This window comes from Rhinoderma darwinii, chromosome 8 (genome assembly GCF_050947455.1).
Source record: "Rhinoderma darwinii isolate aRhiDar2 chromosome 8, aRhiDar2.hap1, whole genome shotgun sequence".
Lineage (NCBI taxonomy): Eukaryota > Metazoa > Chordata > Amphibia > Anura > Rhinodermatidae > Rhinoderma > Rhinoderma darwinii.
The window spans coordinates 14068951-14096526 of record NC_134694.1 but is presented as its reverse complement, the minus strand read 5'-3'; the positions used below and the strand labels follow the sequence as shown (position 1 = coordinate 14096526).

At 41.6% G+C, this 27576-nt stretch overlaps 1 long non-coding RNA gene across 1 annotated transcript in view; it reads right to left on the bottom strand.

The window, feature by feature from the left end:
* The window catches only part of LOC142659258 (uncharacterized), a 139047-nt gene extending 115611 nt beyond the window's left edge, over positions 1-23436 (bottom strand). Inside the window, exon 1 of the long non-coding RNA XR_012850294.1 lies at positions 23365-23436. This is a non-coding gene — a long non-coding RNA (uncharacterized LOC142659258). The remainder of the gene's footprint in view (positions 1-23364) is intronic.
* Positions 23437-27576: the final 4140 nt, after the last annotated feature.

Below are 27576 nucleotides of genomic sequence, written 5' to 3'. Positions count from 1 at the left end.
ATGCTACAGTTGTAGCGGCAACTACGATCAAAATAAACTTTTCGAGATTGATCATTTTTTTCTTACATCTACATAATCAGATAATCAGCCAGAGGGATTATATTTAAATCAATTTTGGCCAAAATAATGGTAAATTTTTGGTTAGACTTCTTACCAACGATGGGTGTAGAAAGATCTCACCTACTCAAAAGTAATTTAGTTATCATTAAGGTCATACTTCGTATTCCTCAAACCAAAGACATATCAGTATAGAGCTGGGATGTTTTCCCAACGTCTGAGTGGGCCATAGTCAGTGGTGGATTAAGTAGACCATAGGCCCCGGGCTGTTCCACAAACTTGGGCCCCCCTTCCCCACCGCCGCTTCTATAGTGTACACCACCTTTTTGTGTGAGCATTGACAAATGGTTGCTATGATTTCCCTTGTCAAAGGGCTGTGTCCCTACATACTGACAGTCTCCAACCATCGCTGACAGTATCACACTGTGTAGGGACCCATCCTCCTGACAATGGGAATGGTAACACGCATTTGTCTATTAATCCTTGGTACACAAAGACTTTATGTGGAATACAAGGATTTCCTACAACAGACATGTCAGGAGAGGGGACAGATCCTCTATAGATCCAGTGACTCACAGGTGATGTCTTCTCTGATGGAAGCAGTTTTCTTTTCTACTCCATCTGACACAGACCGTTATGGCGACTTTTCCTGATGAGACATCTTTGCCCATCACTTCTGCAGCCATTTTCAGCCTCTATAGAAACACACAAATTTAGACACCAAGGCCCAGAACCATACATTAAAGGGGTTGTCCGGGCACAGACCGTTTTTTATACTGATGACCTATCGATGTGACCAGACAACCCCTTTTACTCAGACTAATACAATTGGACCCCAGACTAGATGATAGAATACATACAGACCCAGACCTTCTAAACTATTGCAGTCCCCAGACCAGATCCCCCTAAACAAATACAGACCCCAGAACAAGAACTCTAAATAAATAGACCTCAGACCAGACCCCCTACACTAATATTGACCCCAGACCTGACTCCTTTAATACAGACCCCAGACCAGACCTCCTAAACTAATACAGACCTCTAAACTAATACAGGTCCTAGACCAGGCCCCCTAAATACAGACCCCATAAACTAATACAGACCCCAGATCCCTAAATACAGACCCCCTAAAAACAGACCCAAGACCTGACCCCCCTACACTAATAATGACCCAGACCTGACTCCCTTAATACAGACCCCAGACCAGACCTCCTAATCTAATACAGACCCCAGACCAGACCCCTAAATACAGCCCCCTAAATAAAGACCCCTAAACTAATACAGAGCCTAGAACAGGCCCCATAAAAAGACCCCATAAACTAATACAGACCCCAGACCAGACCCACTAAATACAGACCCCAGACATCAAACTAATACAGACCCCCTAAATACAGACCCCAGACCCCTTAAACTAACACAGACCCCTAAATGTACGGACCCTAAACCCCTTAAACTGATAGACCTCAGACAAACTAAATACAGACCCCTTAAACTAATACAGACACCAAACCTCCTAAATATAGACCAGACCTCCTAAATACAGTCCCAAAACCAGGCCCCCTAAATACAGACTCCTTAAACAAATCCAGCCCCTTATACTTACATAGCAGCTCACCTCAGTCTTCTCTGTGGAGTCTCGCTGCTGCTCATGGACCTGCGGTCTCTGCGGAACTTCAGAGATGAGGTCATGTGACCTTATGTCTAAAGGTCCTTTTGCAGGACATATACATTGCCGTTTCGTCATGGTTTTTTTGTGGCAAAAAACACGACAAAACTATATTTTACTTCGGGGCCCCGGGCGGCCGCCCAAAACGCCCTATGATGATACGCCATTGACCATAGTATGTGTGTTTTAGTTTATAACCGAGATAGAAAAATTTCAAATGATATAAGTTCTGTGTACAGCATTCTTCAATATGTAATATTTCAGGGGGTCATTATGATGTTTTTCTATACTGCGATGGGCAGGAGAATTTTTAACGCCTTTGTACAGATTACAGAACATTAAAACTGCTGTGAGATGACAGCCGCTCTGTACGATCTTTATGTAGTCATCTAAGCTTAATGTGACCATTGTGAAAGACTTATTGCAAGACTTATTATAAGACAATAAGTTTATAAAATGTCTTCCGCAGCATAGGATTGAGGAGGTAGATAACCGACAAGGACTGACACAATGGATCGAAAAAGACACCACGGGCATGGTAAGCTTTTTTGACGCCCAAGACAAGCCTTGCACAATGCGCTGTCCCCAAAGTGCCCCAAAAAAATATCAACCGCATTGCCCTTAGGGTCAGCCGCAGAACCCTCATTATAGTGCTAGCCACAGTGCTCCTATTGGAGTGCCAACACAGCCCTCCATAATGCTCCTATTGGAGTGCCAACACAGCCCTCCATAAAAGTGCCAACCATAGTGTCCTTATAAGAGTGCAAGGCACAGCTCCCGCATAAGTGTCAGCCATAGCTCCATTATAAAAGTACTAGCCAGACTGCCCCCCCCCACGTGTGCCAGTCAGAGTGCCCACTTTCCCAATATGTATTCCAGCCACACTGCCCTAGTTGAGGGGGACATTGTCATGTGTCTACCATATCAGGGAGAAGCGGAGATCTAGGCATCTACATCAAACTCCAGACCTGCACTACACCGCAAGACACCAGGTACTTGGCCTTATTGAACCAGTGGACTCGAAGACTTGGTGATCGGACAATTGAGACTATCATTATCCGCAACAATGGGGACTTGTTTATTGAAACACCAGAGTCTTGATCTCCAAATCACTGCACACCATGGACCAGATCAATAACATCCCCAATAAACAACGTGATCATCTGCGAGTTGTCTTAGGGGGTATTGGATATTTTGCCAGCTTTGCCTCGATGCCTCAAAAACCTTTTCAAACTGCACCTATTATAGTGGCAGTAGATATTTTGGGTGTTCTCTGGAATATATTCAGCCTATAGAACATTCCATGGTATCTACGTATCTAGAGAGGAGCATAAAGCTTCTGAACTTGTTTCCACATTTCAGGATTTTCCATACATTGTTTCTAAACTTGGAATAAGGTTTTGCTATTGGCACCAAAATTATTTCACATTTTAGTATTTTTAGCAAAAAGTTTATATGATCGTGTAAAACTGGAATCCTTTCTCTGCGCTATAGTGTGTTCTTCTGCTTCCTGATAGACGATCATACATCATCGTGTGTCTGACCCGGGAGCATCTCATCTTTAGGCATATCTCCAAACCAGGCTTCTTCCACTTCAGCCTTTTTCCATTTATTAGCTGATAATTTTGTGTTCAACCAGATCTCTCCACCAAAACCCGTCACGCAAGAGCCTGCGGCGTCTACATCTAACAATATCATTTTCTATGGAGCTTTTTTTCTTAGCCTGTAGGACATTTTCTTCATAAAATAATTCCAGGTACTGTCTACATTAGTTGTACAATCTATTTTAACAGAAATTATGTGTTATTTAAAGGGCAACTCCTCCAAGAAATCCAACACCCATGCGCACTCGACCCTAAGGTTACAAGCTACCCATTAATCTACGGGGCAGCCTTTAGCCGGTGAGGGGACTTTTCCACACTATGCATTGTGTGAATTAGTTTGTGGCCTTGGGTAGCCCACAGCCACTGTCGTAAGGACTAGTAGCTACCCTGGTGCTCGTTGGGGCTAGGGAGCTGGCAAAGGGTGAGGCGCTGCGATAAGTCAAGCTCCGCAAGTACTTATCAGTTGAATAAGCTACTTCCTCGGTCCTGCGTGTCAATCTTCATTGAAGTTCTGGTAATCTATTCATGACACTTGAATATCAGGATGAACAGTGCTGTAGGTCCCACCCATTTGCATGCTGCACTTCTAGATATGATTAGCTTTTTCCCCCAAAAAAACTTTAAAGAAGCACGCTAACAATTTATTTTTTTGCATATCTCATGCTAACTCACCAGCAATATTCCAGCAGTGTCATTTGTTTCTTGCCAGCTCAGTTGCATCTGTACATTTTGAGCCCTTTCATTATGGGCAGCTGTGTCATGTGATCTCAATCTGACTACCAGAATACACCACGCTCTCATGTGTAGACAGGAGGTCACTCTCCCCTGTGTAGATGACTTCCTGTGAACTATAAGAATATACATCATCACCAATCAAATCCCTCCTGGCAGCTCTGAGACTCTTCCCCTCCAAGCTCCACCCTCTTTGTCGCTCTGTATGTCCCTCCATGCATATAGTGCTGCTGAAGAGATTATTTCTGCCTTATCTAAGGGAGTGCAGTGTTATAATATGTGAGTGAATACAATGATTAGCTGCAGAGTTATAAACCTCTCCTCACTCCGACTGTCTATACTATGTGTTGCATGTACTGTGTGCAAAGTCTAGTGTATTTCTATGAGATGCTGCTTCTCACTGCCTCCTGTGTAAAAACAGACGTGGCGAAACCTATAACTAGCAGGAGGCAGAGGTAACGGGCTGAAGCTACATCACATAGGATACACTCAGACTCTGCAGTGTGAGGACAGAAGTTCTATGTCACTGATCTATCACTTGCTGCACTTAGATAGAACTCCGCGTAGATCAAGTGCAGTGAAAGGTGACTCCGCCCTCTCTGCAAAGCCAGAAGCATCATGGGAAATGTAGTTTGCATTAGGGGAACCACATCAGAGGGGAAGAAGGATCCAAGATGGCAGACAACCCATGAATGGAACTAAAACGGGAATATACAAGGTATACACAAGAGCCTCTACATTACTCTTTAATAATAGCCTATGCTGCACTTTATAAGAAAAAAAATGTAATAGCTAAAGTGCTTCTTTAACAATCTGGAATTTGCGTGGTCCAGAATTTAGTAGTATTAGCTGTAGACATTTTAACTTTACTGACTTCGGCCTGCTTCTGATCCTACTGTACAAACTAGGTTTGGCTCTCCACCACATCTGTCTTAAAGAAACCATAATTGGGCCAACACAACCAATATGGAGTTTCTGTACCAATGGTCCATGTATATTTTAAGAGATTACTTTTTTTGCCATAGGAAATCAATTCCATTGGTTGGCTGTAACATTCTCTCCAGTAATATCTGGAAACTCTTCCCATGTAAGTTGTAATCAGACCAATAACTTCCAATATGGGTAATGCAAGAGTCGGAATGGTTTTTTGAGCTATTAAGACTGATAATACTTCTATGAGGGAGTCTTGTCCAGTTATACTTATAGAATATCAAAGCTACTCATAACCACACAATGTTCGAAGACCACCATCCAAAAATACAAGTGCTTAAAGGGGTCATGCAGGATTAGAAGAAAGGAGTCAGCTTTTTTTCACAGAAACATCACCACTTTTGTCCATTGACTGTGCATGATTTATTTGTATGGGCATTAGCTGCAATACCAGACACAGCCCATCTACAGACGTGGCACTGTTTCTGCGTAAAAATCTTGACTACCCATTTAAGGACCAATTTTAGGAGTGGTAAGGAGTAGGTACATCTCCAAACCCATGTTCCCTAAAAGCCAATCTCATTTGTGGCCCCTATTTCCACACCATGATAAGTATGGTTGAAAAATATACCAGTTATGGTACCCACCTGAAGCACAGGTCCACCCAAACAGCCACTCAAAATAATTCTCCCTGGCAGCTGAAACTACTGCTACATAACATCCACTAATCATAGATGGCATCATATTGGTATGTTGATGCCCAGCGTTACACTCAACCTACCAACAATCAGCTGCCAGGTATGACCATATCTAACCATACCCAGACAAACCCAAAGTCTGGGCACCAAAAGAGGACTAGCAGTCCTAGAAGTGTGTGATGTCACCTTACCCAAACAATTATAAGCGGGTCCACCCCCCATCCCCGAATAATGCTGAACCACTCACATACCGCGGCGTCCATGGCTTAATATGTACCATCTAGCTGGTGTGGTATTTTTAATACCGTTTAATATTAGTTATTGAACATGGCCTTACACCACGGTTTCGTAACGTTCAAGTATATGAGGTCATTGTACGTTTAATTTCTCCGACTTAGCGGCGTTGACGTATTTTGTCCATTCTCCTTAGCACACATTGATATCCTAAACAGTTGCATAAACAAACATAGGGTATTGTACCACCAACTGTTAAAAAAAAGTTTCAACAAGGAGAAGGAGAGAGAATGACAGACTGCAATCCCTCTTGAGTGCCTGTGCTCATGAATATTAATAAGGTAGTAATTAAAATGCAGGGACACAGCAGGATGGATGCAGGCGCTGCCTTCGGAGCGCTGGGAACGGGGGGGGGAGAGCATCTTTCCGAGCAGATTTTGACTTCGCTCTGTGATGAAAAGAAGGAAACCGAGCTTTCAACTTTAATCAGTTTAGAGTTTTTGACATGAAATGTCTTTAACCGAGATATTTCGGTTGCGATTCTGCTTGGCCGGAGAATGTCTGATCCTGGCAGGCAGCGAGCACGGGAAATGTTGTGTCCGTATCTGTGATGGATTTATCCATCAGTTTTCAATAATGAAGTGCTAATAATTCCACAATAAATAACTGTATAACGACACATCCCCTCATTTTACAGCAAATTGCTGGCTATTAAGAGGTTGTCTAAAAATGATAAATTGTAACCTATACAATACAAAAACGTACAATTACGTGAAACATCAGTTTGTCGTCTATAGAAAATTGCAGCCCTCACCGTGAGATAGAAAAGTGAGCACCATGTCATGTGTACCACATAGGTCTCATGATTGGCATGAGTCAATTCACAGCCGTTCACTGACCGCAAGCAGAGATCATAAAACTATGAGATATTGACCCAATGACAGCTGAATAATTTTACGTTACGCAAGGATTGACCTATATTTGCATAAAACCTGTTTATGCTGAATCTACTTCTGTGAAGACCATCCTGATAATCCATGCGGATCCCCCCCTCTTTCAAGACCCTTCTCTATTAGCAGAGAGAAGCTACAAAGCATCTATCGTTCTGGAGGACCTAACACATCCATCATTATATGGACAGCCCATTGATTTTAAAAGGCACCGTGTAGTGCTTAACTTCCCCTCTGGTGGCGCTGCAGGGAAACCGAACACTTGCTGCCGATTCCCGCTACATATTGCAGCTGATCAACTTATTTTAGGGCATCCTTCTAACAACAAGGGATTGTCCAAACCCGTTTAGGATAAGTGTTGTATGTAGAGTAGGACACCACACCAAATGCACTATACTGAAAATCTACTGCAACATGTCATCCCTTTAGCCATAGCTTAGGAGTCCTTAGTGGCCCCAACAAAGTCCAATTCCATACCACCAACTCCTTTTTCTCTAAAAGCCTTGCCCCATGAATATTTTTATGATCTAATAATATTTGCCCATGTGGGTTAAAAAATTGGTATGGGCATGGGGCCCATGAGAGGAGGGCTACAGCTCAGGTGGGCTCCATTCTATCACCATATTGCTAGTATGAACCTCCACAGTACTTAGCCTCCACATAGGCATGGTAACTCCAGAAAACAACACAGGTGGAAACCGATCCATGAATCCTGTAACCCTTCTCTTCTACTGGTGGGTCCTTCTGTCCCAATATGGGGCAAGGTTGGGACTAAGGCCTCATGCACCGTAGCCGAGTGCATGGACGGCCGCGGGGAGTCATCTGTGGGCCGCCCGTAAATCACGGACCACGCACACAGTAATTTCAATGAGCCCGGACCGCAAATGCGGCCCGTATAATGATATGTCCTATCTTTTTGCAGTACGGGCTTCCCGCCAATGCAGGGTACGTGGAAACCATGGTCGTGAGATTGGGCCCATAGAAATGAATGGGTCCGCAATTCACCTGCAGTTTGTGGGTGAATTGCAGCCGCAAAAACACGTTGGTGTGCATGAGGCCTTATTAGTGGGCCGAGTCAACATTGAAATGGCCCTGAATGGTCTAAATTGTTTGTAGCCCACTTTTTGTACTACGTCGTAGCCCAAAAGTCTTGACAAATAATCATATACTTCCTTGAGGTCGTCCTCACATGGTTTTGACATGAAGATTATGGAAGGTAGAGTCATCCTGATGTTATCACCAACGCTAAGTAAGATAAAACTAGGATAATATAATGATTTTTGTTCATGGTAGACATGATCCAGCGCGTTTTATGGAATATACCTCAGTTTACAATAAAACCTCACGGTTTATTTTAGAAGGAACCCTGTGAATTTCCTAAGCTTGTAAAACCCACTATATGTTTGTTCAATGAAACGTATCAGGATAACCAATTCCAATTCTGTTATATTACAATAGTCTGCACGGGCAGGGGTTCTCTTACCTATATTTTTCTACAAAAGCCATCACCAAGTCACCTATTTTTTCCTGTCATTTCAGGAATGAGCCATACAAATACCAAATAAATTATGTGTTGGGGCAGGTTCCCCTAAACATGTGATTACCTCGGATATAATAGTCTTTGAAAGAGTGTGTCTGTATGTATAAAGCCGGTTGGTTTTACGTGCATCATAGTAATTTACACTAACCGTAGCATACTATCATCACAGCCATTATATCGGGTCCGATTATAGGATTTCACTAGATTTGTGTTACCTTTTTGTCTATTTTTTTTTTAACCACCTTTGGCTTCGTTCCGACGTTCCGTCTGAGCTTTCCGTCGGAACGGAGCCCTGACTGACACAAACCGAAACCATAAGTTTCCGTTTCCATCACAATTTCAATGGTGACGGATCCGGTGCCAATGGTTTCAGTTTGTCTCCGTTGTGCAAGGGTTCCGTCGTTTTGACGGGATGAATAGCATAGTCGACTACGGAACCCATGCACAACGATCTCCACACAATCACACACTGACATTTAGGGTCTCTATGGCAAACTCACATATTGGGTACCAGAACAATGGCACTTTGATACTAGGGGTCTCTGAAAAATGGCTCAATGACACTTTGGGCCCCTGAACAATGACACTGACACTTGGGGGTCTAAAACATTGACACTTGGGGGTCCAAAACATTGACACTTGGGGGTCCAAAACATTGACACTTGGGGGTCCAAAACATTGACACTTGGGGGTCCAAAACATTGACACTTGGGGGTCCAAAACATTGACACTTGGGGGTCCAAAACATTGACACTTGGGGTATACAAACAATGACCCACTGACAATTTAAGGTCTCCAAAAAAATTACACACCGACACTTGAGGCCTCAGAACAATGATACACTGACATTTAGGGTCTCTGGACAAGGGAACACTTACATTTGTTGTCCCAGACAAATGTCACACCCCTAAAAATAATAAACTTATACTTGAGGTCTCAGAACAATGACACACTTAGATTTGAGGTCTGAGAACAATGATGTACTGACACCTGGGGTCCCAGAACTATGATGCACTAAAAATTGGGGTCTGAGAACAATGACACACTGACACTTGGGGTCTCTGAAAAATGGCCCCCTTCCTGGGGTTGTCCCCCATCATTCTATTACATGCGAGAGTTGTGACTGTATTTATCTACAAATTTTCCATTATTGTTTAAACTGTTATTTATAAAATAAAAGGAAAATTATGTTTCTCATTGGTACCACGTCAATACCTCAGAGGTTCTGTGCTTTTATACTGGAGAATAAGAAGCATTTAAAATAAAAAAGACAAAAAAACATTACCAATAAACAGGTGAACAATAGTGTGAAGGATTTTATAAAGCGCAACTCCAACCTATCTCTACCCTTTACCTTCCATACCATCTGTAGTAAAAGACTGAAGGACTATAAAAGTGACCACCTTTAAGCTACGTTTTGTGGTGCCCAAAGCACTAGTTACCTCCCTTTCCCAACATTAATTAGATTTTGTTAAAAAATTGGCAGTCCCAAATAAACAAATGTACAAGATGAAATGTTAGATGGGGGTGAGAACGCCCCCCCCCCCCCTGTCCACAGTCTGTACAACACGAGAAAACAAGGATGGGGGATCAACCCAAGGACCATGGAAAGGAGATTGGGGGCAAACAAACACCAATGCCTCCGGTTCAAGGTGGCTAGGTATGTGATGTAGCAGTACCAGATGGGAGACCCATTTTAATCAGTGCTATGGGATCCCCTCCCCTCTATTTAGGCCCCTGACTCAACCCTATTGAGCTCTTTTGGGAAAAGTGTTATCATAAGTTCGAAGAAAATACACTACAAAAAAGCCCCAACTCTGGAAAAAGTTACAGTATGGGCTGAAATTTCCCTGATGTAAAAGGTTTTATGAAATAGAAATGGCACGCTATGATATTGTCACTGTATTTTTGACCATAATTTCTGGTCAATTTATAATCCATCAATTAAGTTTTGAAAACCAATTTTTTTTTTTCTAAACCTTTGCACATTAGTGTAAATTTGTATATTTGTAATAAATTAAAAAGAAAAAACTACAACTCTGGGGGGGGGGGGGGGGTTACAATTCTCAGGAAAATTGTACGTAAAAGGAAAGTGTGATGTCCAAGCTAACTGGTAGGAATTTTTGTACCATAAGCATCCACAGAGATATCTGGACACAGCCAAGGCCGCCATATAGGTGGTACCGATATCATCAGCCAAAGCAAATGTGTACAAAAAGGGAACCACACCAATTATTTTTCTGTAAGTCTTCTATTTCCCCATTCTACAAGGACCCACCAAATATGTGGTATAGAACCCATAGATCCATGGGCCATGATGTGTGGGAAAAATGATAACAACCATAAAAATGGAAAAGGATTATGTAATCCCCCAAGTGTAAACCAAAACTAAACAAATCGGGCCCAAGACAGCATAAAGGAGCCCAAGGGACATTAACTATTTATCTGTAAGGTGCGAATATACTACTGATGGCGGCCTTGGATGCAGTATTGGCGCAACTTGTTCATGACCTCAAAAGGTTTGCTGTGGGTTCAGTCTCAATTCTGGCTGCTCAATTCTGAAAGGGGATTTTTCTGATGAGATAACCCCTTTATTATTTTCCTATTGGGGCACAATTTGTACAACAGTCGCATGCGAATTGTGTTAAAAATTATCCGTGAGCTACCAAATGTCGCCGTGGAAGCCTAGCCTAATGATTGTCATTTATAGTCGTATTTTGTTGTTTTTTTCTATTGAAAATTTTTAAAAACGTGATGTCTTTTTAATCCTTAGTTAATTGCAAGCTCTGTAAGAACCTATTACCATCAATTACAACCAAACATGTTTGTTCTGTACCAGTGAATGTATTCGTTACTGGGTAGAAAGAAAAAAAAAAGTCGTTCTATAATAGACATTACTGTTATTTCTTATTTTGATCTATGCAAATCAGTCAGTGGAATTCAGATGTGGTATTTTGCATATCTGCCCCATGGGAGTTTATTTTGACCCTCCCAATTTTTACAGGATCAGCACTGTTCATTGCGGCTTTCAGAACCACTATCAACATGCAAATTGTCGGGTTCATGTGTATTGTCACCAACTCTCCCTAAACTCCAGAGTCAGTTCTGGTGTTTAAAGATTTTTCTCTAGAATTTTTTGTTTCGCAATATGTCCTTGTGACCAATCTCACGAATATAACCCATGTGTTAGATTCAGGTCGTGTTAAATTCTTCCACCTAGAGTCAAAAATTCACTGGTGAACATGGTCATAGTCCATAGGTTGTCCTCTTCCAACAAGCTTAGGCTTCGTTCACATCTGCGCTAGCGCTGTTCCGACGTTCCGTCTGAACGTAGCCCTGACAGACACTAACGGAAACCATAGGTTTCCATTTCCATCCCCATTAATTTTAATGGTGACGGATCCGGTGCCAATGTTTCCGTTTGTCTCAGTTGTGCAAGGGTTCCGTCGTTTTGACGGAATCAATACTGTAGTCGACGGAACCCTTGCACAATAAATATGGTGATCAGCTCCCACAGGGACTGCGACTTATTTTTTTCAGACTCCTGAATGGTGGATCTTCTTGATTATGATTTCCCATTCAGGGGACTGGAGAAACTGGGTGACAACCTTTATCTTCACTGGAATTAATATGATCACTCACTGTTTTTGGTTTGTTGTTTTGTTAAATCTGAGATTGAACTCATTGGGGGAGATGTATGAAGAGGCCTTTGGACCGGTCTTCCCTTTAGGCTAGTCATAGATATTAGATTAAAGTTGGCCGAACCTACTGTTTATAATAACCTAATGTATATGAGAGCAGCCTAATCGTCCCCCGATTTGAACATGTCGATCTTTTGTTCCCCCCATGAGATGAACCCTACCAGGAGCCTGGCTGCTTCTGTTTCCATTCTCCCCATTGAAATAAACATGCGTGCTTGGCCAATATACACAATTATGGGGGTTAGAAGAGAGAGAGTTCACCGTTGAATGAGCTGACAAATTTCGAATGTGTATGGCCAGCCTATGATCCCAGATTTGGTAGGCCATCCCATGGCTGTATGAGAACCAATCCTAATGGCTGCAGCTATTTTTGGAAAACTAATGGGGAAGAACAGATATAAGAATGACATTGGGAAACTCGATGATGTATATTAACTGGTGATATTTTTGGATTTAATTAAAAATGCTCTTAAAGAGGCCTCAATAGGAATTTTTTGAAAAGGTAATGTAGCCACCTATATATTAGCTCTGAACCATTGTTAGCTTCAAGTAGAGCTCAAACCAAGTAGTATAAAACTCACCTCACATAAAAGGTAATACAAAGTGAACAATAAACTGCAGAGGAATTTTGGGAGGTGGTGGAAGGAGTGTATGGTGTCTGCTCACTGCCTCCATAAACATTCACCCCCCTCTGGCTCAAGTTTCAAAGCATGTTTGGAGTTCAGATACCTATGGGTGAGGAATGAAGGCCCCCTGCCCATCAAAGGCCTTCTGATTACTTTAGCAGTTTTGTGGTCTGGTTGGTGGTGGTCTGATAGCTGTGAGGGGCTCTGACAGAGGTAAATAATCAGTCCATGGTCCATGTAGGTGGTTGGTGGCGTTTAAAGAGCTTGTGATTGCTGTCCAACTGTGGTGTGATAATCTTGTAAAACTCTAATTGTAACTTCAAAATGGCTACAGAAGTTTTTAAGAGTATTTTTCATTAATAAGAAATATCAGAATATCCTCACCATTGGGTAACAACGATCAACAGGGGCAGACTGACCATTCGGCATTAAGACACATTGCCATAGGGGTCCCTGAGCCCTCAGATCAGTTGGATCACTCATTAATGTGCATCATTGCCATATATTCCTATGAATTTTAATACCTGGGCACCCAGATCACTTTAATCATCTTCTTTAATCAAGTTCCCAAAAATTCTATTCATATATTTTTTTAAATACAGCCAGGGCCACCATCAGGGCAGTATGGTAGGTACTGCTGGCAGGGGTCCGGCCACAAAGATAAGAAATAGGGGTTCGCCTGCCCTCACCCTAGCACAACTTAATAACTTTAGAAATTTTGAGCAGGGCTCCAGCGGTAGATACTTTGGAGAAAGGAACAGGCCCTGCAATGTAATTGGGCCCGTTCTTTTCTCCAACGTAACTACTGCTGGGACCTTGCTCACAGGGTGATCATGCTGGCCAGCATCAGGACATAGTGTGCGCTGGCAAGTACATAGGAGTCTAGTCTGGAGTCCAATTTTTTTTTTAATTTTGGGGTCTAAATAATTTAGGGGTCTAGTGTCTAAATATTTTAGGGGGTCTGTTCTACTATCTGAATTAATTTAGGGGTCTGGTCTAGGGCCTAAATCAATTTTAGTGTTTGGTATATGGGCTAAATAAATTTTGGGTTCAGGTTTGGGGTCTGAATTAATTTTGGCATATTGTCTGAGGACCACGCAGGTGACGTTGGTGCCACATGTGCAGAGGAAGTGGAGATATTGTCCTGGTGTGCCACGGCGGTGGGAGATCTTAGAGCCTGCATGAGCCAGAGCAGCAGCCAGCACTGAATATTGGCGACTGTGCTCTGTACAAGCAGCAGCTATTTTAATGCTGCACTCCCTACACAACTCCTAAACACCTACTGTCTCTTTCTTGGTTCCCACAGAGCCCCTAAGCACCTATCTCCCTCTGCACCTCCACAGTGCCCCTGTCAGGTAGCATCTCCCCCACTGGAATCCCTCCTACCTCTGCTAATTTCCATTCCTAAAGCGCTCTCCTCCTCCCCCACAGAGTCCCACCTAGTCTCTCCACCTTGCCCCGTGACAAAGCCTCTGCCCACCTTTTGTCTCTGCCCTGCCCCTCCACAGAGCCACTGCCAGTTTTTGTCTTACCCCTGGCCCCTGTCTTGACACTTTCCATTGCCCCCTCTTAAGTAATGAGTGGGCCCAGACTCCTTGGCTGTATGGGGCTCAGAAATTTCTGGGTACCGCTGTTTATTCCATCTCTGGCTACCCAAGTGAAAAACATATGGCTACCATCATAGCTCCCAAAGCAGTTGTCATCCAGCTTTTTTAGACTCTCGAATGTCAAATGTGCCTGGTTATGAAGCAATACACTCTACACCCCTGTAGTACTACATGAATTGATGTATCTAAAACTGGCCTGCTGTCTTCCATTGGGGTTTTACATCCTACTTGGGTCTTCATACCTTCAGTAATTGGCTTCTTACTTGCATAAAGTAGAAAACAAAGTACTCCAAAATGCATGGACGCTTCTTGCAACCCTTGAATGGGTGCACAATTTTGGACAGGCCTGTGTCAAATGCCCTTGAAGGACAGACCATCTATTCTTGTGATGTTCACAGCCTATCAACAGTATGAAGACAATAAAGCCCCATTGTTTAGCAGTAATGTTTTAATCCCATATGAAAACAGGTTTTCCAAAGTAGACAAATCATTTGAGTAATTTTTTTTTATCCTTTTTGACTGTAAAGGATGAGTGAGGGACACATCTAGATCTCTAAATTGGCTTGCAAACTCATTTTGGATTCTAATCGGAACCATTGATTCATCTATGAAGGACTTATGAGCCTTATTATGGACATGTCCCACTAAAGCGGACCATAGACATTACAGAGAGGCCTCACAAACAACAAACTACCTACCAGACTATGATCAGCCATGGAAGTTGGTTAAAGGTGGTCATCTCCATACACAAAACAAGAGCGCATGCCCTATTTCATAATTTATATTTCACGATTGGTTGTCAAATCCAGGATTAGCCACTTCTAAACAAGGACTAGAAAAGTCTAACCTTCTCAAACCATTTTTTGTCAGATATGTTTGGGGAAAGACGTGGACATACCTATTGGAGTAAAAATTTCACCTGTCTAAACCTTCAGAAGAATTTATTACAGCCAACTTTGTCTAATGTCTCTAAGGCCACTATATCGGGGTTGTCTTCCAGTAACAACACCATTTTTATCTCCGGGCTGAGTTCAATATTGCAGCTCAGTCCCATTCACTTGAATGGGGATAAGCTGCAATACCAGACACAACCTTAAGACAAGAGTGGCGCTGTTTCTGAAAAAAATAAAAAAAAAAAAAGACGGAACCCCTTCAATAAATGGAAGTCATAGCAGTGAAAAGTTTCCTCTTCTTCTCTGCACAACACTTAAATGTGTGGTTGTTCGTGAGTCACTGCAAATAACTGAGCCCATAGCCCAGATCCAGACGATACTCGTAAATAGGTAGCGTCCATTGTACAAGATATTTACTGAGCAACCTCATAAAATGGTCGTCTTCAGCCGGTTCTACGTTCCCACCTACAGGGTTTTTTTTATGACAATGTGAACTATTTCCTTGTGACAACATCAACTATTTCCACCCAATTCTAATTGCAATAGGAACTTGTTTGTCTGGAGGATATTTTACTTGTGAAAGTCCTTTGCATTCTTGAAGACATAGTACGCAGCGTAAGGTTCCTGATGCTGGTCCTTTCATGGTAACGTCACATAAAGCTGCGATTTGACAGGCATGTAGATATCGTACATGTAATACTATTGTAGTCATTATGTTAGTGACGGTTGGAACTTCAGGAGGGAAGAGCTTCTTGAAGAACATTTCCATCTAAAATGATCTAGAAGTCCTTCAACATATATGGAAAAAATGTGCCTTCCATTATGTTGACACATTTTTCCACCCAGGACAGAAGGACTTGGTTTTTATTTACCCCACCACACCCTTTTCCATGACCCTTGGGCCAGTCCCTCACCCCCTTCGTAGAGTGGGGTTGTGCACAGGTTTTTGCCACCCAGTACCAAAGAGGATGTGATCACTTAGGGCTGGTACTCCTCTCTCCAATATCTATGGCCTGGTGAAGAAGAATAACTTCACCATGGGATTTCCCTATAGTGGGACAACCCTAGGCTACATTCAGAGGAGCGTAGCCAACCTCGGACGTGAAAAACTGCAGTTTTTCACATCAGAGGTGCACCCGTGCGGGGCACTTTGTCACGGACCCCCCAAAGACTAGAGTCTATGGAGGGATGTGTGACACGCAGTAAAATAGGACGTCCTATTTTTTTACGGACCCTTCACAAACTCAGTTGAAACAATGTCCTCATTGAAGTACATGAGTCCGTGTCACGGCCGTTGTTTCAACGGCACTCACACAGACTACATATACGCTTGTCCGAATGAGCCCTTATTTCTATGTATCCTACTTTCCAGCCCCAAATCTCAGCTCTACCCCTGAGCAACTTCATAGAGCAATAGTCTCATCGGTGGAGTAGAAAGAAAAGAGGGGACACCATAGCAAAAATTAGACTAGGCCTCCATTATATGGCTAAGTTTTCCATGCATTTTTCATACCCATGTTTGCTAGCACCACATGTCCTTTTTGAAGGAGAATTCCACACCGGTTCTTATGACCCATTAGCAAAGTGGATGAGACCAACCAGGGCTGCACCCCCTCTCTCTCCATGGGCCTTACAGCAGGTACATGGGCTACCTCCTTGGTACATATGCCCATGAGTCTTAGCACTAAATAACTATATTGAGTAAACAGGAAGGCAAGGACATATTATTTCTATAGAAGTTGACTTGGTGACGATGAAATATCAACTTAAGGTAACCCCTCAGATTAGATGAATCGAAACTTTTTGGTGGAATTCTGGTCATTTACAGTTGATAGATCGTTTTGATATGTTGACTATGTTTAGTCGTTATTTGGAGACGATCACGCGCTGTTGGAGTGCCATAAAACTGAGCATGTGCAAACACAAATAGGTGGAGATGTTCACATCTCACCTAAAATTGTACCGTACACTTCTGCTCCTACAGCATCGAAGGAGATATCGGTTATCCCACCAGACTACCAGCTCATGACTAGCTCCAGCCTACGACGAAGACCTTGAAGCCACCAATAAATTATACTGCAGCTTCAAACCGAAGATCTGGATCCAAGTTGTGTCGAAACAGATCCGGATTTGTTTAGATCAATACATTTCCCTGTATGCTATACTCTGAGCGTGCACATTTGCCGGCTCACATCTCCTCACGCAGAAAGAGACTGTAAATACTCTATTTGGCATTCATAACGTGAAGAGGTTTCGCTGTGAACTTATTCCATCAAACCCTCCCGTCCAACAAAAGCTAGAAGAGTCCCGGCTTCTCTTCCCTCCAATCACTTTACTGTTGCAAGGTCCGAAGTGGTTAAATTCCTTTCCAGCTGAGCTGGCAACTAGTTCCCCAGCATGTTAGTCAGATCTCTGTGGGGGAAGGAGGGAGGAGCCGAATCTGAGAAAGGCAGAAATGTATTCTCATGGGCTCCTAACAGGGAGGGGAAGGGGCATGGTAGGGCTTGTATGTTCCCAGAAACTTTATTATTTATCCTTGAAAAAAATATAAAAAAAAATGTCGAGAGCAGAAGATAAATTTTTAGGTGCAGTCGAAAAAAAATACAAAAGTACAGTTGTAGGAGCAGCTGAGGATTTGCATGTGAGAGAAGGAGAGCATTGTGCAAACATCACACATAGAGACCTCGCACTTCTCCCCGTACATCGCGTTAATGCTGACAAGTTCAAATGGTCCCACATCTGGAAAGAATATACATCTGGAAAGACCCGAGTTCAATTCCCATTGCCTGCTCGAAAACACAGCTATGCTTACACCTTGATTTTTGGTTAAAGTCGTATTGTCTAGAATGCGAATGTTATATTTTTTATTGTCTAGAATGCGAATGTTATATTTTTTTATTCTCCTTTTTGGTGGGTTGTACGAAAACGGATAATCATTCCAGCAACTTCAAAAAAATATGTTCAGTTCTGATTCATTTGTTAATAAATCTTTATATGGGCTCGGTTTTACTAATACAGAGCTCCAAATCCCTTAGATGGAGTGAAACGATAACATTCTGGATGTCTATAGTCACCACAAGAGGGAGCTAAGGAGCTTTCTGTATACTGTTTATACATTGAACTCATTAACCAATTGCCGCCGCAGCCATTTTTTATATTTTTTATTTTAGTTTTTTCCTCCCGCATTCCAAAAGCCATAACTTTTTTAATTTTCAGTCAACATAGCCGTATGAGGGCTTGTTTTTTGCGGAACTTGTTGAAGTTTTTAAAGGAAGCCGTTAAAGTACCATATAATGTACTTGGAAACTGAAAAAATGTGTACGGTGGAATTGGAAAAAACTGATTGCTCCAGTTTTTTTGGTTTTGTTACGGCAATTACGGTGGTAAAAATTACATTTAACTTTATTCTGCGGGTCAATACGATTACGGCGATATTTAATTGATATGTTTTTTTTTTATGTACGACTTTTACAAATAAAAACCTATTGGTAAAAAAAAAATATACATTTTCGCCATAACTTTTTTATTTTTCCGTCGATGGAGCGATATGAGAACTTGTTTTTTGCAGAGCGAGCTGTCATTATTGTCACCATTTTTGGGTACATCAGACTTTTTGATCACTTTTTATAGAGGTGCTGCAGGTATATTGATTGTAGCTCCCTCCTCCTACTGGACTTGAAGGGGTTAAGCTTTTAGAACATGTAACCATTCTTCTAATCACAAATATCAAAGACGTTATGGGGGTGTCTAAAGGGGATGATGTAGATCTATTCATTTGGAGCCTTGATTTGTTCCCTTTATTAATAAGGTTTCTATTGTATTAACATGAATTCTGGAAACCCTAAAGACATAACAAAAAGAGAGGAATAATGTAATAACTTTGTAAATGCTGTTCGGGGCCGATTTAATTCCAGATTTTATGATTCGCATTCTCAGAATCACTGTCTGTTTCATTCATCAAATAGCCCACCAAAGGGATCATTACAGCAAAATGTCAGATATAATGTGCAGTGCGGCAATGCTTTCCGGGGTACGGCTGAACGGCGCCTCTAATGTTTTACCTTCATCTTGTTTTGTAAGAAGAGAGGAAACAACTGCATGTCAATTATACTGGACTCGCTAAAACGGGCACCAAGTCTTCCGATTTGGGCGATGAATTGCCAATTTTGTTTGGTCCGTACCACAAAAAAGAAGACATAGCACTTTATCCAGTCATAGCACTTATTAGGGCACTGTGGCTGGTACTAATGGGGGCACTGTGGTTGTCTATTTTACTGGGGCATTATTGTTAACACTAATGGGGGGCATTGTGGCTATAACTAATGGGGGAATAATGGCTGGAACTGTTATGAGGAAGCTGTGGTTAGCACGGTTAATGGAAGACTGACTGACGCAGCAGTTATGGGGCACTATGGCTGTCACTGTTATGAAGGCACCATAACTGTCACTGTGGGGCACTGTGGCTGTCACTATTATGGGGCACTGTAGCGGGTAATGTCACGAGGGGACTGCACCCGGCTCTTTTACGGGGCATTATGGCTGTCAGTGTGGGGCACAGACAAAAAGAGAATGAGTAATATTAGAACGCAGGGGTGTACATAGTGTAGGTCATAAATGCCCCAGTGTTTGTTTGCCCCCCTCCACCACAATCTCAATCCATCTCATCTAGAAAAGGAGGACGGTAGTACCATGGAGTTGCAGTGCCCTCGCGAGGGGAATCCTTACTTATCTACCTATAATATGTTATCCATTGTTTGGCGCACTAAACGGACCACAGAAACATGAGAGTCCTAATAATAATTATATTGTCTTTTCAGATCAAATATTGGTGGATGCAGACACTTTCATGCTTGTCCGTTGGAGGGTGGACCATGTAAGATTGAGGCCTCGGATTGTGTAGGGCCCCATGTGTCGCAGAATAGATCTTACAAATACAGGCGTGTTGGCAAAACCCGTCTTTACTTTCAGACCGCTATGTTCCTATCGTGTGCGTGGCCAATGTCAAACACCGCCACAGCAACTCTTCTCAGTAGCCACTAAGAGGCACAGTCTTATATGCCACGGTCCAGGCTGGCAGGTAAGATGTTTTTATACCTCAAGCACATTGAGGGCCAAGGGTACCCATACTTGATGCAAAGAACTGTCAGACGCTCATTATATTAAACTCACCCATTACGTATAGACCTATATGCGCACATTTAATATCCTAAGCGTGCTCAGCCCATTTAGTTAGGCTGTGAACTGTGAGAAGGGTGGAGGACAGCGCGGCGTGCGCAGTAAGCCGCGACAACTCTCCCGGCTAATGCACAGATATGGAGCCAGGAGCAAGCTCAGCACTGTGTTTATGTACTGAGCTTGGTTTTGGTATTGTATTTATGTACTGAGCTTTGTTCTGGTGCTGTATATATGTACTGAGCTTTGTTCTGGTGTTGTATTTATGTACTGAGCTTTGTGCTGATGTTGTATATATGTACTGAGCTTGGTTCTGGTGCTGTATATATGTACTGAGCTTTGTTCTGGTGTGTATATGTACGGAGCTTGGTTTTGGTATTGTATTTATGTACTGAACTTTGTTCTGGTGCTGTATATATGTACTGAGCTTGGTTCTGGTGCTGTATATATGTACTGAGCTTTGTTCTGGTGTGTATATGTACTGAGCTTGGTTTTGGTATTGTATTTATGTACTGAGCTTTGTTCTGGTGCTGTATATATGTACTGAGCTTGGTTCTGGTGTGTATATGTACTGAGCTTGGTTTTGGTATTGTATTTATGTACTAAGCTTTGTTCTGGTGCCGTATATATGTACTGAGCTTGGTTCTGGTGCCGTATATATGTACTGAGCTTTGTTCTGGTGCTGTATATATGTACTGAGCTTGGTTCTGGTGTGTATATGTACTGAGCTTGGTTCTGGTGTGTATATGTACTGAGCTTGGTTCTGGTGCTCATATATATATATATATATATATATATATATACATATATACATATATACACACACACACACACACACACACACACATACACTGAGCTTTGTACTGGTGCTGTATACACTACCGTTCAAAAGTTTGGGGTCACCCAGTCAATTTTGTGTTTTCCATGAAAACTCACACTTATATTCATCAAATGAGTTGCAAAATGACTATAAAATATAGTCAAGACATTGACAAGGTTAGAAATAATGATTTTTATTTGAAATAATAATTTTCTCCTTCAAACTTTGCTTTGGTCTTGGAATGCTCCATTTGCAGCAATTTCAGCATTGCAGACCTTTGGCATTCTAGCTGTTCATTTGCTGCGGTAATCGGGAGAAATTTCACCCCATGCTTCCAGAAGCCCCTCCCACAAGTTGGATTGGCTTGATGGGCACTTCTTGCGTACCATACGGTCAAGCTGCTCCCACAACAGCTCTATGGGGTTGAGATCTGGTGACCTGCGCTGGCCACTCCATTACAGATAGAATACCAGCTGCCTGCTTCTTCCCTAAATAGTTCTTGCATAATTTGGAGGTGTGCTTTGGGTCATTGTCCTGTTGTAGGATGAAATTGGCTCCAATCAAGCGCTGTCCACAGGGAATGGCATGGCGTTGCAAAATGGAGTGATAGCCTTCCTTATTCAAAATCCCTTGTACAAATCTCCCACTTTACCAGCACCAAAGCAACCCCAAACCATCACATGACCTCCACCATGCTTGACAGATGGCGTCAGGCATTCTTCCAGCATCTTTTCAGTTGTTCTGCGTCTCACAAATGTTCTTCTGTGTGATCCAAACACCTCAAACTTCGATTCGTCTGTACATAACACTTTTTTCCAATCTTCCTCTGTCCAATGTCTGTGTGCTTTTGCCCATATTAATCTTTTCCTTTTATTAGCCAGTCTCAGATATGGCTTTTTCTTTGCCACTCTGCCCTGAAGGCCAGCATCCCGGAGTCGCCTCTTCACTGTAGACGTTGACACTGGCGTTTTGCGGGTACTATTTAATGAAGCTGCCAGTTGAGGACCTGTGAGGCGTCTATTTCTCAAACTAGAGACCCTAATGTACTTGTCTTGTTGCTCAGTTGTGCAGCGGGGCCTCCCACTTCTCTTTCTACTCTGGTTAGAGCCTGTTTGTGCTGTTCTCTGAAGGGAGTAGTACACATCGTTGTAGGAAATCTTCAGTTTCTTGGCAATTTCTCGCATTGAATAGCCTTCATTTCTAAGAATAGACCGTCGAGTTTCACATGAAAGCTCTCTTTTTCTAGCCATTTGGAGAGTTTAATCGAACCCACAAATGTAATGCTCCAGATTCTCAACTAGCTCAAAGGAAGGTCAGTTTTATAGCTCCTCTAAACAGCAAAACTGTTTACAGCGGTGCTAACATAATTGCACAAGTGTTTTCTAATCATCCATTAGCCTTCTAACACAGTTAGCAAACACAATGTACCATTAGAACACTGGCGTGATGGTTGCTGGAAATGGGCATCTATACACCTATGTAGATATTGCATTAAAAACCAGACGTTTGCAGCTAGAATAGTCATTTAGCACATTAACAATGTATAGAGTGTATTTCTGATTAATTTAATGTTATCTTCATTGAAAAAAACTGTGCTTTTCTTTCAAAAATAAGGAAATCTCTAAGTGAACCTAAACTTTTGAACGGTAGTGTATATGTACTGAGCTTTGTTCTGGTGCTGTATATATGTATTGAGCTTGGTTCTGGTGTATATATGTACGGAGTTTGGTTCTGGTGCTGTATATATGCACTGAGCTTTCTTCTGGTGTTGTATATATGTAATGAGCTTGGATCTGGAGCTGTATACATGTACTGAGCTTGGTTCTGGAGTTGTATATATGATATGAGCTTCTCTTTGGTGGTGTTTATATGTATGGAGCTTGGTTGTTATGATGTATATAACTCCAGAACCAAGCTCAGTACATAAATACAGCAGAAGCACAAATGCAGCTCAGTACAAAGATCATTTGCAAATTCAGTTTAACCCCTGTCATATAAGTTTGTACGGCATAAAACTACAGCTCCCAGTATAGCCTGAATGATGGTAAGGATATGCTGGGAGCTGTTTCACAAAAAAAGAACGATAGTACTGATCAGTCACAGGGAGAATAAACATTTCCATTTAGTGACTCACCACCGGTGATGACTTATCAGATTGGAGTCGTTCTTTTTCTCTTTTCTTTGGTCCTCGATGATGACTTCTCCCGGCCACGACCCATTTCTGCAGTTTGCCGCTCAGATGTCTTCAGCTTCTCACTTTTCCAACCTTTCCGCAAAGATAAAATTCTCATGATGCCGCACTCTATGCTCCTGAATATAATAGTACTATACACTGCACTCCTGAATATAATAGTACTATACACTGCGCTCCTGAATATAATAGTACTATACACTGCGCTCCTGAATATAATAGTACTATACCCTGTGCTCCTGAATATAATAGTACTATACACTGTGCTCCTGGATATAATAGTACTATACACTGTACTCCTGACTATAATAGTACTATACACTGTACTCCTGAATATAATAGTACTATACACTGTGCTCCTGAATATAATAGTACTATACACTGTGCTCCTGAATATAATAGTACTATACACTGTGCTCCTGGATATAATAGTACTATACACTGTACTCCTGACTATAATAGTACTATACACTGTACTCCTGAATATAATAGTACTATACACTGTGCTCCTGAATATAATAGTACTATACACTGTACTCCTGAATATAATAGTACTATACACTGTGCTCCTGAATATAATAGTACTATACACTACGCTCCTGAGTATAATAATACTATACACTGCGCTCCTGAATATAATAGTACTATACACTGCGCTCCTGAATATAATAGTACTATACACTGCGCTCCTGAATATAATAGTACTATACACTGCGCTCCTGAATATAATAGTACTATACACTGCGCTCCTGAATATAATAGTACTATACACTGCGCTCCTGAATATAATAGTACTATACACTGCGCTCCTGAATATAATAGTACTATACACTGCGCTCCTGAATATAATAGTACTATACATTGCGCTCCTGAATATAATAGTACTATACACTGTGCTCCTGAATATAATAGTACTATACACTGTGCTCCTGAATATAATAGTACTATACACTGTGCTCCTGAATATAATAGTACTATACACTGTACTCCTGAATATAGTACTATACACTGTGCTCCTGAATATAATAGTACTATACACTGTGCTCCTGGATATAATAGTACTATACACTGTACTCCTGAATAGTACTATACACTGCACTCCTGAATATAATAGTACTATACACTGTGCTCCTGAATATAATAGTACTATACACTGTGCTCCTGAATATAATAGTACTATACACTGTGCTCCTGAATATAATAGTACTATACACTGTGCTCCTGAATATAACAGTACTATACACTGTGCTCCTGAATATAATAGTACTATACACTGTGCTCCTGAATATAATAGTACTATACACTGTGCTCCTGAATATAATAGTACTATACACTGTACTCCTGAATATAATAGTACTATACACTGTGCTCCTGAATATAATAGTACTATACACTGTACCCCTGAATATAATAGTACTATACACTGTCCCCCTGAATATAACACTGCACTCCTGAATATAATAGTACTATACACTGCGCTCCTGAATATAATAGTACTATACACTGTCCCCCTGAATATAACACTGCACTCCTAATAATAATAATAATAATAATCTTTATTTATATAGCGCCAACATATTACGCAGCACTTTACAATGTAGAGGGAACATGAAAACAATATCAGACATTACATAGTGACAAAGTTAATTTACAATTCAAACCTGGGGAGTGAGGACCCTGCTCGCAAGAGCTTACAATCTATGAGGACATAAGGGAGACACAAAGTGTAATAGTGTTTGTTCTGTACAATGGTCCGGCCATTTTTATACACATGCGGTGGTAACATAAAGCTGCATGAGCCGGTCACCAGCCAGTATCCGTGTATGACGGACATGAAGAGAAGGAGTGTGAGGGAATCTTATTCTGATGACTAATCTAAATGGAGGGCCATGAAAAGGAGTCAGATTAGGGAATTTTATAGGCCTGTCTAAATAGATGTGTTTTCAGGGCACGTTTAAAACTGTGGATATTGGGAATTAATCTGATTGTCTGGGGTAGCACATTCCAGAGGACGGGTGCAGCACGAGAGAAATCCTGGAGACGGTAGTGGGAGGTTCGGATTATGGAGGATTTTAATCTAAGGTCGTTGGCAGAACGTAGAGCCCGAGTAGGGTGGTAGACAGAGATGAGGGAGGAGATGTAAGGAGGTGCAGCACTGTGGAGAGCTTTGTGGGTGAGAGTAATAAGTTTGAATTTTATTCGGAAGGGGATGGGCAACCAGTGCAGTGACTGGCACAGATTAGAGGCGTTGGTGTAGCGGTTGGTCATAAAGATGAGCCTGGCTGCTGCATTGAGGATAGATTGGAGAGGGGAGAGTTTAGTGAGGGGAAGACCGACTAGTAATGAGTTACAGTAGTCAAGACGAGAGTGAATCAGAGCAACAATGAGAGTTTTGGCAGTTTCCTCCGTAAGAAAAGAGCGGATTCTGGAGATGTTTTTTAGGTGAAAATGACAGGAGCGTGAAAGTGATTGTATGTGAGGAGTAAAGGAAAGATCTGAGTCAAAAATAACCCCGAGACAGCGGGCGTGCTGCTTAGGAGTTATGATAGTGCCACACACAGAGATAGAGACATCAGGTTTAGGGAGGTTAGTAGATGGTTGGAACACAAGGAGCTCAGTTTTAGAAAGATTCAGTTTCAGATAGAGAGAGGACATGATGTTAGAGACAGCGGACAGACAATCACTGGTGTTCTGTATTAGAGCAGGGGTGATGTCACGGGAAGAGGTATATAATTGGGTGTCATCAGCGTAGAGATGGTACTGGAAGCCAAATCTGCTGATGGTTTGTCCAATAGGAGCTGTGTAGAGAGAAAAGAGGAGTGGACCTAGGACTGATCCCTGAGGAACCCCGATATCAAGGGGAAGAGGAGAAGAAGTGGAACCAGCAAATGACACACTGAATGAGCGGTCAGAGAGATAGGAGGAAAACCAAGAGAGAGCCGCGTCCTTGAGGCCAATAGAGTGGAGCATGTTAAGTAGGAGTTTGTGGTCTACAGTGTCAAAGGCTGCAGAGAGATCCAAAAGAATCAGGAGAGAGGATTTACCTGAATATAATAGTACTATACACTGCGCTCCTGAATATAATAGTACTATACACTGTGCTCCTGAATATAATAGTACTATACACTGTACTCCAGAATATAATAGTACTATATACTGTGCTCCTGAATATAATAGTACTATACACTGTGCTCCTGGATATAATAGAACAATACACTGTACTCCTGGATATAATAGTACTATACACTGCACTCCTGAATATAATAGTACTATACACTGCGCTCCTGAATATAATAGTACTATACACTGTACTCCAGAATATAATAGTACTATATACTGTGCTCCTGAATATAATAGTACTATACACTGTGCTCCTGGATATAATAGAACAATACACTGTACTCCTGGATATAATAGTACTATACACTGCACTCCTGAATATAATAGTACTATACACTGCGCTCCTGAATATAATAGTACTATACACTGCGCTCCTGAATATAATAGTACTATACACTGCACTCCTGAATATAATAGTACTATACACTGCGCTCCTGAATATAATAGTACTATACACTGTGCTCCTGAATATAATAGTACTATACACTGCGCTCCTGAATATAATAGTACTATACACTGCACTCCTGAATATAATAGTACTATACACTGTGCTCCTGAATATAATAGTACTATACACTGTGCACCTGAATATAATAGTACTATACACTGTGCTCCTGAATATAATAGTACTATACACTGTGCTCCTGAATATAATAGTACTATACACTGTGCTCCTGAATATAATAGTACTATACACTGTACTCCTGAATATAATAGTACTATACACTGTACTCCTGAATATAATAGTTCTATACACTGTGCTCCTGAATATAATAGTACTATACACTGTGCTCCTGAATATAATAGTACTATACACTGCTCTCCTGAATATAATAGCACTATACACTGCGCTCCTGAATATAATAGCACTATACACTGCGCTCCTGAATATAATAGTACTATACACTGTGCTCCTGAATATAATAGTACTATACACTGTACTCCTGAATATAATAGTACTATACACTGTACTCCTGAATATAATAGTACTATACACTGTACTCCTGAATATAATAGTACTATACACTGTACTCC